Source organism: Neophocaena asiaeorientalis, unplaced genomic scaffold (genome assembly GCF_003031525.2).
Source record: "Neophocaena asiaeorientalis asiaeorientalis breed wild unplaced genomic scaffold, Neophocaena_asiaeorientalis_V1.1 scaffold198, whole genome shotgun sequence".
NCBI lineage: Eukaryota > Metazoa > Chordata > Mammalia > Artiodactyla > Phocoenidae > Neophocaena > Neophocaena asiaeorientalis.
Window position 1 is genome coordinate 6,712,458 of NW_020175221.1, and position 16,238 is coordinate 6,728,695.

Here is a 16,238-nt window from a genome sequence, read left to right on the forward strand (position 1 = left end):
CATCCATTGAAATGACATTTATAATATTTAGGCATATCTTTTTTCATATTTTTTGATTGAAAAAAGAGCAGTCAATTAGAAAAGCAGGTACTGATTTTGCCTCGGCTAATTCCCCCGAGGGAAGGCCATAGCCCACTCCACAGGCCACAGCCTATTAGGGAGAGTCAAGTGGTGCGAACACCATCGACTTTAGAATCAAAATCCTGCTCCATCATTTGCTAGGTAAGTTATTTACTAGGTGCACCTTGTTCGTCTTGAATTCTCTACGTAGGGAAATGGAATAAAATCTCCTTTGCAATGGTTTTCTGAGGATTAAATAAGACAATGTAGGTAAAGTGCCTGGCAACACAAGTCAGTTAAGAAATGGTAACTTTTATGGTCTGTTCCTCCTCATGACAGTTTATTGAGTTCAAAACGTAGTACCCAAAGGGGAAAGAACTTCCTCACACCTTCCAGCCTTGGCAACGAAAAACCTGTCATGGTGGATATGGTAAGAGCAGGGTGACTACAGAGGGTAGAGGGAAGTAGTCCATCCCACTTCCCAACAGGATGGCCCTACTTGCCTAGGCAGGGAGCAGCAGCTGGGCCAGGAGGCTGGGAGCTGGCTGGCCTTCTGAGTCCAATTGGGATCAGATAAAAGGAGAGCACAGAAGGGAAGAGACTCTCTCCCAAATGCCAAGCTAATCAGCTCCTTTTAAAACCTCAGAATCCTCTGAGTCTCCAGTCTACACCCCCATGTGCCTTGGGCTTGCAGATGAAGATAGACAATTGGAAATATGATTCAGCTACGTTATAGTGTTACAGATTAGAGGTCTGGTACAAAAAGGCTGCAGGGTGGTTAAGAATATAATAATTGCAACCCTCCCAGGATCCTGCCTTTGACATCTCTCGTCTGAAGAGCCCAAACAGCCTTGCTAGTGTTAATGGACTGCTCACCCTTGTGCCCAACATCGCTAAGAAAAGGAAAAGGAGCAAAAGGAACAGAGAGGCTGTTCCAGGGCCCAGCCGGTGAACAGTTACTGGGCTCTGAGGAGCCCTGTCAGCCATGGAAGGGCTCACAGAGTTCAAGCCTCCAAGTTGCTTGTGGGGCAAAAATCAATCTAAGAGCAAATGGCAGAAGCCGAGTTACGGTGAAGTCGTTAGGCTTCCCCTGAGAATTGAGTTATGATTGTAGCAGAGTAAGTGAACCTTGAATATTTTTTTAAGACTATTAAAAAGTTCTGCTTGAACTTTTCTGAGAGGGGCGGGTGCAAACTTGCCTGAGAACCCCGGGGATCTGTGAAGCAAGGGACTAAAGCTCCAATACCTCTTCCGTAAGATTCAGTTATTGAAATCTGTTGAGGTGAACTAAGGGTCAGTGGGTGACCACAGCCAGGACCCAGGGACAAGGAAGGCAAGGAAGCCCCTAAACAAAACTAATACTTTGAGGGAAGGAGGAGACAGGAGGGAGAGCTCCACCCCGCCACGCGACCCCCGCCTTCACTGGCAGCCAGCTGGTTAAAGGGAGCAGCAGAGAAACCCGTACTCTAGGGGGCAGTCTGGAGCCTCGGGATGTGACAGTGTGAGCGCGTCTAAGACGGCATCACTGCGGGTCGGGCCCGGGTTGGTGTGTAACCGTCCCCGACTCAAGAGCAGCGCCAAAGGGTGAGGAGTGAGCGTCCTTTTTTAACTCCTGAAGCACTGCTGCGGCCCGGGGATCTGCACTGAGTCTTGGCGGACAGGAAGCGGAGCGCAGCGGCACCACCTGCGGGGCGCTGGGCTGCGCCAGAAGGGAACCTCTGCAGAGGTACTGTCTGGAGCTGCGTTCAGCATCCATATATGCCTGGCAGCTGAGGAAGTGTTAGTCCCCCGGCTGGATCTGCTAAGAGAGATTGGTTTTCCTGCTGATCTGAAGAGCGATGGAGCTGGAGAGTTGTATTTTCTGAGGCCAGCTGCAGGCCGGGCATTTTCTGTCCCCAAACTACAAACAGTTTAAAAGTTAAACTCACTCTACGTTAAATTCCTTCAACAAAGGAGGAGACGATTGAGAGTGTCCGTGTTTCAGAGCTTAGGCTCTGTGGTTAGACACTCCTGAATTAGAATTCTTTTTCTGTCACTTAGTAATAGCTCTGTGTCCTTGAGCCAATGCCTCAGCTGGTTTCTCCATCTGTTATAATCCTCAAAAGGGGACAATAATGATACCGATCTCATAGGGTTGTTATGAGAATTAAATAAGGTAAATCATGCAATGCGTGTGGCACCTAGTCAGCCTCAATAAATGTTAGGTTAAACAAACAGAGCAACAGAAACCCACATAGGCACCAAGGTTATCCCATGGGAAGAGAGCTGCATTTGGCAAGTCCCTCCGGTGGACCCAGCAAGTTGTGTGTGAGCAATGGTGAGTTAAGTTCACTAACACTTAAAGATGGTGCTGAGAAATAATGAGCCATTTGGTGAGAAAAAGGCCAGTGAATTTGGGACAGGCCCAGAATATTCAGAAGGACTTGGATGATGAGTGGATTTAGACAAAAATCAAAGCATCCTGATTCCAAAAGGACTATGCCATTTTTGGAGTAATTTTTGACTCTCACTGAAGAGTTTCAGTTTTGTACAAGGACGTTCTCTATTTTAGTTTTTCCTCCACTTATTTCTCCCTTCCCCCCAAACTCCTTGGAGGATTGCTCCTTTGCATCTTTTGATCTAAATTCTCATTGGAAAATAATAACATTGCTACTGTTCACTTGGTGTTCCGGTCCAATATGCTCCACTTCAGACCCGGGAATGCCTTCCTGTGAAACATTTCACAGAGGTGAAGGACAGGCAACGCCTCTCAGGATGGTGGTGGAAGAGACATAAAACTTCATACGTCAGGAATCTTCTTGACAGGACTTACTAGGCCTGAGTCCAAGATGAAGCTGAGAAAAATGAAAAGGGATTTGGCTGACAAAGCAGATGACAGGCAGGGAGAGCCAGTGAAAGGGAATTGGCCAATGGCAAAAGGGGAATTGGCAGGGCTTTGTGAACCCCTTCTGGAAAACCATAAACCTCGGATTGTCCATCTGGCGCATCAGTCCTCAGAGGCACATCATTTTTGCCTGTGGAAGGTCCCTGCCAGGAAGCTGCACCTCAGGGGGCGCCTTTGGAAGAGTGGGTCGTGTCTGGATTGGTGCCCAACACTAAGTGGACGGGGATGAGAAGAAACCGCTCACAATGAGATCTCTGAGGGCTGGGAGATGGGCAGCCCCTCCAGTGGCTGACACTTGTGAGTCAGAGCGATGGGAAAAGAAGTTGAGACACAGAGGAAGAGGACGGGACGCTGGGGAGGGAGGAGGTGGGAAGCAGCTCTGTTTCTTCAGTCGGAGACTGTCGGGGCCTGCCTGAGACGGGTCCCCAGTTGCAATGACTAATCTAACCTTTTGCAACTCGAGTCTGCCTTCTTCCAGGTGAATAATCCACTCATCTGGGTCTCCCAAATGAGCACTTACCTTGTGAAAAATCTCTCTCAGGAGTAAAATCTGTGTTTGCCTGCGTGATCCCGATGTGGGTTGAGCTGACACCTGGGAGCTGGGCTGATCCTCATTCCGTGGGAGAGCAGGGCCTTCACTTCAGAGCCCTCTGGATTCTTCCAGAGTGTCCTCTTCCTCTTGTCTTAGTGTTGTACCTTTTGGTTCCAGGCCATCCAGAACCCCACTTCGGGCCTTCTCCCGTGGCCTCCCACTCAATTCTTCCCCTCCTGAGAGCTTCCTGGCTTATGACCCAATTTCCAACATCTCCCCTACCCAGAATAGCTTGATATATGCTTCCTTTCCTTAGAGAATTGGCAGGGAAAAGCTCATGCTAAGGTGTTAATAACCAGTAATAATTGTGATAAACTCTATCAGAGCATAATGCCCTAGCCTAGTGCACGGAAAATTGTAATAATGTACCCATACACTGAGGTAAATAAAAGTGAGAGACAATGGGCCACAGAGGGCTTGGCCAGAGCTCCACCCACGCCTCCCCTACCATCCCATCCCTTAAGGGCTGAAGGAATTGATATCTCCCAACTTCTGTAACCCTTTGTTCACATCAGTTGGGAAGCTGTCTTAACCCAATGGTTTTTCAGATGTCCTTCAATAAGCCCTAGCAGTTTGCAGATGTGTCGCAGCGGGAGTGAGGGGCTGATCCAATGGGTCGCCTACTTCAGCAACAGTATCTGTGCTTTTATCTGTTTTATTAGGCCTCTGAATAAAATTTTATCAAAAGGGAGAATGTTGGCAGCATAAAGGAGTTAGAAAATCACTATCTTAAAACCAACAAATAAAATCTTTAATGGTAGAAGCTCAGTCAACCATGACAGGACAGTGAGGGAGATATTCTGAGGACAGAGGGGTTTTCTGGGGCCCTTCCTCCATGTCATGCAGGCAATATAGTCTACTCCATACAGACCTCCACACAAACCTGCACATAATCTGTGCATATCTTGCCCCTCTGGCTTTACGGGTTTTGTTTCTTTAAAAAAGTCTGATGCTTGAAAAAATTATCCTAATACCAGGTAGATTAATGCCAGAGACTGCTACTGTCTCAGCTCACTGAAACCAAAAACACAATCGCTGTTCTTGCCTTTGCTACCTTTGGTATTGCACCTTGATTTATTTCTGCCATTTTTCGGAAGCCATGAAACTAGGAGATCAAAGCTGCTGAAGAAAGCATAGCAAAATGAAGTGCTGTAGGTTGACTGACCTATTTCATAAGACTGAGGCATTGGTTTGTTTACTATTATTATTATATTATTTTGTTGTTACTATTGTATGTATTTCCATACCCACCTTGTTCCAAAAAGGACTCAAAATGGGAAAGATCCATTGATTTGTGTTCTACAGAAGAGATTTAATCTCAAAGTTTAGGTTACTTGGTGTTTGATGAGTGACATAATTTTAAAACTACCAAGGTTTCATGTGAAATTATTTTAAGATTTCACTTGCCTGATTTTAATTTTAAACCTTATATTAAAATAAAGTATCAATGAGAGTTACAGTTGTGTGTGTGTGTTTACATGCATACACCTGTATGTGTTTTTTTCATTTATATTCCACATTGTTCTATAAAGGGCTTGAGGCACCTTACAAAGAATTTGAGCCAGCAAAAACTATAGTTTTAAATTTTAGGGAGAATGCATTAAAAAAAAACTGATAAATTTTTACCTTTCAACCAGGATTCACCAGTAACATTTTTCTGTTAATCGATAGAATTTTGATAACACACTTGAAATATGCTTCTTCACCTTTAGAGGCTTATTTACTAGAGTTTTTCATTGCTTTTCAGCAGCAGCAGAGGAAAGTGGAGATTCAGAATTGAATCAAAGAACAGACTCATTTCTGTCACCCTTGCCTCAAATTCTCTTTCTAAGGTTCTGAAATCTCTAAATACAGCTATATGGTTTATTCTAGATACTTCTGGGCCAGTGGGATTCTAGTCCTCAAAATAAAAAGTTTTAGAGACAGCCCAATCAAGCTTTACTTCTTATAATATAAATCAGTCTCCAGCAAAGAGAGCCTGTCCTTACGTGGGACTCAGCATCTCCTGAGGCACGATTCACAAAGCAGAAAGTCAGCCAGTCAAGACTGTTTCTCTTGCTTCCAACTCTGTCTTACTCTTTGTTGCCTTTTCCCTGTTCCCATGTGTTATATTGTCTGTGTGACCCTTATTTTAAAACACCTCAATATAAACGTTGTGATGTAGTTGTATATACAAAATTACTCTATCCTCAGTTAACTAGCATTTAGAATGCTGTGTTTGGGGATCTACCTTCCAAAGGTGGTTAACCAACAGATGAAGAACCCTCGCCAGAATCAAGATCTTCTAAGATGGTCACTTAGTATCTTATTTTTTTTTTTAAGATTTATTTGTTGTTTATTTATTTATTTTTGGCTGTGTCGGATCTTACTTGCGGCATGTGGGATCTTCGTTGAGGCATGCGGGATCTTTACTTTGCAGCGCGTGGGCTTTTCATTGCGGCACAAGGGCTTCTCTCTAGTTGTGGTGTGTGGGTTGTTTTCGCTTCTCTAGTTGTGGCGCGTGGAGTCCAGAGCGCATGGGCTCTGTAGTTTGTGGCACGCAGGCTTTCTAGTTGAGGCGCATGAGCTAAGTGGTTGTGGCCCTTGGACTTAGTTGCCCCACGGCATATGGGATCTTAGTTCCCTGACCAGGGACTGAACCTGCATCTCCTGCATTGTAAGGTGGATTCTTTACCACTGGACCACCAGGGAAGTCCCAGTATCTTATTTATTTATTGAAGTATAGTTGATTTGCAATGTTGTATTAATTTCATCTGTACAGCAAAGTGATTCAGTTATACATATATACACATTCTTCTTTTATATTCTTTTCCATTATGGTTTACCACAGGATATTGAATATAATTCCCTGTGCTATACCATAGGACCTTGTTGTTTATCCATTCTATACATAATAGTTTGCATCTGCTAACCCCAAACTCCCAGTCCATCCGTCCCCCATCCCCCACCCCTTGGCAACGTCAAGTCTCTTCTCTATCTCACATGCCATGCCATGTGAGTCTGTTTCTGTTTTGTAGTTAATTTCATTTGTGTCATATTTTAGATTCCATGTAAGTGATATCATATGGTATTTTTCTTTCTCTTTCTGACTTACTTAGTATGATAATCTCTAGGTCCATCCATGTTGCTGCATATGGCGTTATTTCATTCTTTTTTATGGCTGAGTAATATTCCATTGTATGTATGTACCACATCTTTTTTTTCCATTGGGGTATAGTTGCTTTACAATGTTGTGTTAGTTTCTGTTGTACAGTGAAGTGAGTCAGCTATATGTATACATATACCCCTCTTTTTTGGATTTCCTTCCTATTTAGGTCACCACAGAGCATTAAGTAGAGTTCCCTGTGCTATACAGCAGGTTCTCATTAGTTATCTGTTTTATACATATTAGTGTATATATGTCAATCCCAATCTCCAATTCATCCCACTCCCCTTTTCCCCATCTTGGTGCCCATACGTTTGTTCCCTATGTCTGTGTCTCTATTTCTGCCTTGCAAACAGGTTCATCTATACCATTTTTCTAGATTCCACATGTACGCATTAATATATGATATTCATTTTTCTCTTTCTGACTTATTTCACTCTGTATGACAGTCTCTAGGTCCATGCACATCTCTACAAATGACCTCATTTCATTCCTTTTTATGGCTGAGTAATATTCTGTTGTATATATGTACCACATCTTCTTTATCCATTCGTCTGTTGATGGACATTTAAGTTGTTTCCGTGTCTTGGCTATTATGAATAGTGCTGCCATGAACATAGGGGTGCATGTATCTTTTTCAATTATAGTTTTGTCTGGCTATATACCCAGGAGTGGGATTTCTGGATCATATGGCAACTCTATTTTTAGTTTTTTGAGGAACTTCCATACTGTTTTCCATGGTGGCTGTACCAACTTACATTCCTACCAATGGTGTAGGAGGGTTCCCTTTTCTCCACATTTGTTGTTTGTAGACATTTCAATGATGACCATTCTGACTAATGTGAGGTGCTACCTCACTGTAGTTGTGATTTGCATTTCTCTAATAATTAGTGATGTTGAGCATCTTTTCATATGCCTGTTGGCCATTTGTATGTCTTTTTTGGGGAAATGTCTATTTAGGTCTTCTGTCCATTTTTCGATTGGGTTATTTTTTTGTTGTATGAGCTCTTTGTATATTTTGGAAATTAATCCCTTGTCAGTCACATCGTTTGCAAATATTTTCTCTCATTCCATAGGTTGTCTTTTCATTTTGTTTATAGTTTCCTTTGCTGGATCACTTAGTATCTTACATAAAATTAGCTAAATCTACACCAGGAAGGTTATTGATTAGCATAGGGGATGTTTAAAATAGTTTTTAATTGGTGAAATGAGCTGTATTCAAATAGGTGGCTGGTTAGTAGTGTCATACCGGAATGACTGCCCTTTCCTGAATGAAGTATTAGCACCTGGCAAGCCCAGCTTGCTGAATACAGATAGTTCAAGCTTGCGGTCTAGACCTCTGAATTGGTTCTGCATTCCTCCCCATCACGAGACACGCTATGCCTGACCCAGCACAAAGTTGGCCACACCTGCCATCAGAATATGCTTGCCCTGAATTCAGTTAAGCCTTTTATGGGAAATGCTGAACAGAGGGTCCAAGGGTAAAGAGTGGGACCTCCCCAGCTACAGAGCAGGCTTAAGACTATCTTTGACCCTTAATGTGAATAAATATCTAGGTGTGGTCAGAATATTTTCTAAAACTAGGTTTCATTGTAGTATGCCTTCTGGTAGCACGGTTGTGGGGAAAGGAACATATAGGCTCCCCCATCTCCCCCACTTCTAATGGTTGGAGGCTATTGACATTTACCAGATAAACTTCATATTTACCAAAAGGTCAAATTGGCTTCAGTGGATTGCCATGCCATGCAAATTTAAAATCCATGCTTCAAAGTCCAGAGAGGACTCACTTGCAAACATAGAGAGTTCATTTAGATAAAGATGTTTAGTTTATGGTTGTGTTTCTTTCCCTTGGAATTTTGGGTCTCTGATTGCCTTCTGTAAATATCCCTCACTCAATTGATAGAACTGTTTGGTGGGTCTTACACTTGTCTCTGAACACTCTTTTACTGTGATTTCTAGGATATTTTCTAAACCCTTTTAAATTCTGGGACCCTGAGAGTTGCCTGCTTAAGCAGTAGCTGTGCTCCTTTTCTGTGCCATTTCCTTATAAAACGTTGAATTCGAAACAGGTTGCAGTAGAAATCTAGAGCCACTGAGGAAAGAGTGTAAGCTGGGTAGAATGTTCCCCCACTGTGCTGGCTGTGATGGGAAGCTCTGCCCAGGGTTCAGGGAGAGGCCCACTGGGGACCCCGGGCTTCATCCCTGCAAGATTTCTTTTGAGATTTCAGGCCTGTCAAGTTCATCTTCAAAGAATGCAGTGCTATTCTGATATTTTATTATTATTTGAATGAGAGTCAACCACTGACTAATTGTGTCTGGGACAGGTCAGGCCAAAGCCTGCCTTGGGGCAAGAGGTTGGAAAGATGATGGGGACCATGAGAGGGAATTAGGAATTGAGAGACCTCTTGGGAAGCATCAGGGTAGAAGAAGGTAACACAAAATTTGGCATCAGTAATGGTTTTTCTCTTATTCTTCTCTCTGAACCACTTGGAACACTGGGGGCCTTGAAGGTGACCACTGGCCTAGAGTGAATGAGCATCCTCCCCAGGGCTGCAGGCAGTGCATCAGAGAACCCCTAGGGGGCAGCATTGAGGCCCAGATCTCAGTGAGACTCTCAGCTGCAGGGCAGGCACCTAGGGGCACCATCTCCTGCTTCTCACATAAAGATTAGTGCACATGCAAAGATAAGGAACATTTTCCAAGCAGTAATAAGGTCTTGAATACAAAAAAGCAGCAAACCAGAGCATTCCAGCAAGAAAATGAGACCAGACTTGTGTGTCCAAAGGAATACAAGCCAGGTTTCACCAAGTTTTTATTGAGAACAAACTGGATGCTTTTATGAGAATCCTAGTGTATAATAATCATAAATGGATAATAATTACGTTTAATATTTCCTCTTTATTCCATATGTGGATTCAGTCATTCTCTGTCATTTTGTCGTTTTCATGAAATCTGTTCATGAAAAGTTACATAAGCATCCTGTGTTTATTACAGAGAACGACCTGGAATGGTTGTCTTCTCCCTGCTTATGGAAGTGACAGGTCTGGCGACACTAGCTGAATAGATGTCAGGGCATTTATTTCTTCATCACATCCCGCATTCACCAATTTTAACTCTATTCAGAGAATTCCTCTTATGGTCCTGACCAGTGTGAAAAGTAAATGATCAGCCACTTCAAATACTGTGTGAATTTTCTTAAATAAGGAGACAAATCTTTAGACTGCCTTGGGGAAAGTTTCAAGCTGTATAATCTCTGACACAGATTGGTTCTCCTCCCTCTAACACCTGAAAGTATTCTAGAAACGAGCAATGTTTGGGCCCTCACTTTAATCGCCTACGATTCAGATGTGAACTGGTGCTCCCCCAGTCTCAGATGTCTGAGTAAATTCACCAGTTCCACATCTGTGAAAACTCCAGGCCTTGCTTTGATTTCTGCTGATTCTCAGAGTCTCTGACACCCTCACGGTACCTCCTGCCTCTGGCTTCTGGGTCCAGGTGTGCTGTCTCTGCGTTAGCCTCTCTCAACCCAGGAGTAATACTCAGCCCCTTGCCATTTTACACCAAAAAATTCACTCTCTAAGCATTTCATGAGTAATACATTGTACTGAAGTTTGGGGACTCATGGGCGAGAGTGCATGGGTAGGTAGGTCATGTCTCATTACTCAAGGCCTCACTAGGTCCTAGTGGCTCTCTTTCCTATTTCCCTTCATCCCTCATTATCCCTGGAAGCTCCATGATCTGCTCCCTCTGTTAGCCAAACTAACCCAGGTCCTCTTAGCTCCTACCTCTACCCTTCCACCAAAGACCCACAGAACAAAGTGTCCTCTATTTAACAAGACCCAGGCTCCTTAGAAGAAAGCTAGAACTACAAATAACAACAACAGCAACACCAATTCATCTGCATGTTTTTACTAGTGGATTGAGATCAAGTCTGAGTCTCTGCCTCCATCGAAAGACAGCACAATGTTTTAGAAAAGGAGCTGAATTTAGAGTCTGCTTCTTGGTGTTAGAGCCAGCAGCACCCCTCACTAGCCATGTGGAAAAGCCAGCAATCCATTTCAAGCCTCAGCTCATCATCTGAAGAGTGAAGATGTTACTAATGTTTCGAATCATTATGCTGATCCGAGGAAATAGTTTATGCAATGTATTCTGAAACATTAGAGCAGTAGTGCCCAGAACATTTTCAGCTTTTCCAGGCTGAGGAGTGCTGCTGGCATTTAGGGATACTGGGTATCCTGCATTGTGGGGAGATTCTATATTACATAGAACTACTGCATTACCATAGCATGCCCATGGAGAAACACTGTATCTGAGCACAGTGTGAAGGAAAAGTATGTGACCTCTGAACTTCTGCCTTTCACACAAAATGCAGATGGATTGATACATAGTGCAGATGATTCTTTAAAAAGATCTTCCTCATTCTGGGTTATTTTAGCCCAATCTCTGTTCTAAGGTGATAGTTTCTCTGGTATCCAATGGTACCGCTAACGTTTTAATTACAATCTTGAGCTTTGTTCTATAAGGAGTGCTTCCACTTAAGATGTCTTTGTTTAATCTTTCAGTTTAAACTATATTATACCCTCCAGAAGACAAAAAGAAGGAGGAAAAATTATGGAATAGAAGACAGGGGAATTTCCCACATGGTGAATGTACAAAGAAGCAGGTGATGCATGCATTGATCAGCTATTGATGCCAAGTAGTTGTCTTTTTTTGTGTGTGTAATAGTCAGGGTAGTCCATAGCACTATACAAAAAAGATCACGAGGGCTTCCCTGGTGGCGCGGTGGTTGAGAGTCTGCCTGCCGATGCAGGGGACACGGGTTCGTGCCCCCGTCCGGGAAGATCCCACATGCCGTGGAGCGGCTGGGCCTGTGAGCCATGGCCGCTGAGACTACGCGTGCGGAGCCTGTGCTCTGCAACGGGAGAGGCCACAACAGTGAGAGGCCCGTGTACCGCAAAAAAAAAAAAAAAGATCATGAACATTAAAGCTGATGGCAGGATTGTATGTATGATATTCACAAACAAAAAGGAATTTAAATCATCTGTTCTCAATGACTGCTAATCATACTACACAGAAAAATACAATATTAAAATATTTCATGCTCAATGAATTAATCTTCCTTAGAAAATGTGATTGTTACAGGTAAAATATAGCATTTAGAACTTTCATTTAAAAATACAAATTTTAGGGCTTCCCTGGTGGTGCAGTGGTTGAGAGTCCACCTGCCCATGCAGGGGACACGGGTTCGTGCCCCGGTCCAGGAAGATCCCACATGCTGCGGAGTGGCTGGGCCCGTGAGCCATGGCTGCTGAGCCTGTGCGTCCGGAACTTGTACTCCGCAACAGGAGAGGCCACAACAGTGAGAGGCCCGCGTACTGCAAAAAAAAAAAATTCAAATTTTATAAAAATTTTTAGAATTTTTCGAAGGGGAATTATAAAAGTCGAATAGGAATGATAAAGAAGATTCTACTTTCAGGTAAAGTGTGTCAGTTTTATGAAAAATATTCTTTGTTGTGAAAATAATGAAAGGAAAGAATACCTGAATTTCTCTAAAACCACTAGTTCTAGTTATCCAGTTGCCATTTTGGTAGTATTAACAAGAAAACACATTTACAATTTAACTGCAGTCATCTGTCAAATAGGATAGTATAAATGTTGCATATGCATTAGGTTGAACATTACTTATGTATATTTTATTTTATTGTTATTTATTTATTATTTTTTTTGTAGTACGCGGGCCTCTCACTGTTGTGGCCTCTCCGGTTGCTGAGCACAGCCTCCGGATGCGCAGGCTCAGTGACCATGGCTCACGGGCCCAACCACTCTGCGGCATGTGGGATCTTCCCGGACCGGGGCACGAACCCGTGCCCCCTGCATCGGCAGGTGGGCTCTCAACCACTGCGCCACCAGGGAAGCCCTAACATTACTTATGTATATTTTAAAATATAGGGGTCTTTCATTTAATCTTTTGTTAATTTGGACTACACACTTAAGTCTTATTATAATACTCTATAACTATTTGGAAACATTTTTCTTAACTTCTGGCCCTGAAATCCTTTCTAATGCCTTTATCAATAGTCACTGTAAGCAAATGAAATTAGTATTTTTTGGCCTTAATATGAAGTTCAAAGCTTAATATATTTGAAGGTGTGATGAAGTGACACCATCTTTCCATTTGTTTATATGGTCTGAAATCACAGTTCTGCACAGTGGACAGTTTTCTCTCTTCAAAAAATTCATGTTGACAGATAAGAATTGGCTTTTGAAATTCAGCTTGACATATTGAACAAATATCATCCACATCTGAACACTCTTACTGGCAGCCACTTCGTAACTTGGTAGTGTAAAAACTGTTGGCAATTATTAACAAATCGAAGGAGAAAAACCATATGATCATCTCAATAGATGCAGAGAAAGCTTTCGACAAAATTCAGCACCCATTTATGATAAAAACCCTCCAGAAAGTAGGCATAGACGGAACTAACCTCAACATAGTAAAGGCCATATATGACAAACCCACAGCCAACATCGTCCTCAATGGTGAAAAACTGAAAGCATTTCCACTGAGATCAGGAACAAGACAAGGTTGCCCACTCTCACCACTCTTATTCAATATAGTTTTGGAAGTTTTAGCCACAGCAATCAGAGAAGAAAGAGAAATAAAAGGAATCCAAATTGGAAAAGAAGAAGTAAAGCTGTCACTGTTTGCAGATGACATGATACTATACACAGAGAATCCTAAAGATAAACAAATATCTTATACTAACACATATATGTGGAACCTAGAAAAACAATACAGTTGAACCGGTTTGCAGGGCAGAAATAGAGACACAGATGTAGAAAACAAATGTATGGACACCAAGGGGGGAAAGTGGTGGGAGGCGGTGATGAATTGGGGGATTGGGATTGCCATGTATACACTTATGTGTATAAAATAGATAGCTAATAAGAACCTCCTGTATAAAATAATAAAATTCAAAAAAAAATATTGGCAAAACCCTGTCTGAAATTTTTAGGTGTGCAAAAAAGTCTAGAACTTTTAGTGTGAGGTAGAGTAAAGCCAGCAATATCCCAAGAATCCATCTAGTTACATTACCAAACTCCCCATAGCTTATAAGGTAACGAAAGCAAACTGGTATGGGAACAAAAGTTTGGTAATAGTGACATAATTCTTCTAAAATCATATGCCAGTAACCCTTGGATTTAAAAGGCATGATTTATCACAGGATATTGAATATAGTTCCCTGTGCTGTACATGGAAAAGAATATTAAAAAAGAATGTCTGTATGTGTATAACTGAGTCTCTTTGCTGTATAGCAGAGATAGGCACAACATTGTAAATCAACTATACTTAAATTTTAAAAATTAAAAATATAAAATAAAAGAAAAGGCATGATGAAAGAAGGCACCAGTAAAATAGGCATTTTAAGCCCATGAAGAGGAATTTCAGAATGAAGTCTGTAATTCCAGCAATCGAAGCACTTCCCAGAAGCTTGAATGGGGTCTAGAGCAGGCTTTTTAAAAGTTAAGCTATAATAAAGTGACTGAGAATAAAAGGTGTAATATGAAAGAATGGAAGATCCTGCTATGAATACCAGTAACCAAGCACACTGAATCTCTGAGCACCTTTCTCTTAGAAAAACCTGATTTAAAATGCTTTTGGTTGCATGTATAAAAGTTGTAAGTAGCCCAATTCCAAGGGCAACTCCTGTTGTATGCTGTATAACAAGTTTGACACCCAGAATCAAAATAAATAGAACCCCTTGAAGTTTGCAACCCCTTGAAGAGATATCGGAATTGTGAGAAGGAGCTACTACCATGATCTCCAGACTCCGTGTCAGTATCATCAGGCTGCCTTGCTACATGGTGGAGGTGACTCTGTAGCGACTATGTACACGTTCCTGGGTACAGCTCTGGACACCTGACCTTATATTTCTGGAGCTTGGGTTTTCAGCACATTCTTTAGGTATGGAATTCATCTGGATATGAACATCTCCAGAATCAAAACAGGAGGCTTCTCCTATCAATCTTGTTTGGACACATGGGAGGCTGAGGCATCCTCACTGCCTGCATCTCCTGAAGGACTGTGCAGTTGGCAACCGTTGGCTTGCATGACCCTTGAATACTTTTCTGTGATCCAGATTTCTTTGCTTCAGGGCTCTGTCTCCTCTCATGACATTGAGTGGACTGAGGCCCAGGTATCGATTGCAGGAACAATGGGAGATGCCGCCTCGAGGCCTTCAGTCAGGGCCATCACCTTCAAACCCCATGACCAACAACTCCAGCCCTGCTAGACAGTCAAAATAGTTGTCTTTCCAACGTCAGTATAACCCAGTATAAATAACTGTTGAGCTAAAGGAAGTACAGATTTCAAGTACCTTTCCCATCCCTCTCCCTCAGTTTTTGATAAGCAAGGTAGACATAAATAGGGCCCAGACCCCCAGACGCCCAGGAGCAACACAGTTCTGACCCCCTGGCTCTCCGTCTGCCCCTGGTGTTATTGAGAGGCCTAACATTTATAGACGAGACTCCTGATTTGCTCACCTTCACTCCCCCTGTATCCTCAGGCATAGACTTGTGGCTGCTCCTCCTACCATGGAGGTGGTCCACATGAGGTAGGGCAGGGAGGATGGGCATATGTTGCCCTTGGGTCAAAATCGAGATGAAAATTTGCATTCCTCTCACTGACTCTGCATTCCGAGGATTTAATGAGCTGTTTTGAAAGATGCTTGATGAAGTGATATTTTCACATAGATATTTTACTATTTATATAAGGAGAAAAAAAACTGGCCTCTGTGGGCTTCAAGAGGAACATGCTTCAAACGACGGTGGGAGGGCCTAGCTGTCTGGGAAGATACAGGATCTGTAAGCCAGTTGTGATTCTATCTCCAGTCAACAGGGTGAACCACAAGTTTTGTTCTCAGATCACATCTCTGATTACTTTGACAGTGTCACTTCTCCCTCTGAAATCTTCGGTGACTCTGTATGCTGATAGAAATATTCCAATTTCCTTAGCCTTTTATCCAATCTTTCCCTAATTTGAGTCCAACCTGCTTCTCTAGTCTTCTTTTAGCTCACTTCACAAATCTTACACCTCAGGTTCCTTCAAAAACAAAAAATAAATAAAAGAACTTGTCCTTCCCTGAAAACAGGCTCTCCAGCTAGTTCAGCTGCTAATTAATGAGCAGTATGACCCTGGCTAATCATTAACATCTCCAAGTCCCAGCAGCCTAGGTTGTAAAATCCGGGGGCAAGGCCTGGGCTGATGAATTTGTCACAAGTTGCCCAAGTGGATCTAACACACATCAAAGTTTGTGAACATCTGGGCTTCCCTGGTGGCGCAGTGGTTGAGAGTCCACCTGCCGATGCAGGGGACACGGGTCCGGGAGGATCCCACGTGCTGCAGAGCGGCTGGGCCCATGAGCCATGGCCTCTGAGCCTGCGCGTCCGGAACCTGTGCTCCGCAATGGGAGAGGCCACAACAGTGAGAGGCCCGCGTACCGCCAAAAAAAAAAAAAAGTTTGTGAACATCTGGACCTAAAACCTCCTCCACTCTG

The 16,238-nt window shown here is 42.9% G+C and overlaps 1 pseudogene; it reads right to left on the reverse strand.

Moving 5' to 3' along the window:
- Positions 1-12,813: 12,813 nt before the first annotated feature.
- On the reverse strand, positions 12,814-14,898 carry LOC112413441 (E3 ubiquitin-protein ligase RNFT1-like; annotated as a pseudogene).
- Positions 14,899-16,238: the final 1,340 nt, after the last annotated feature.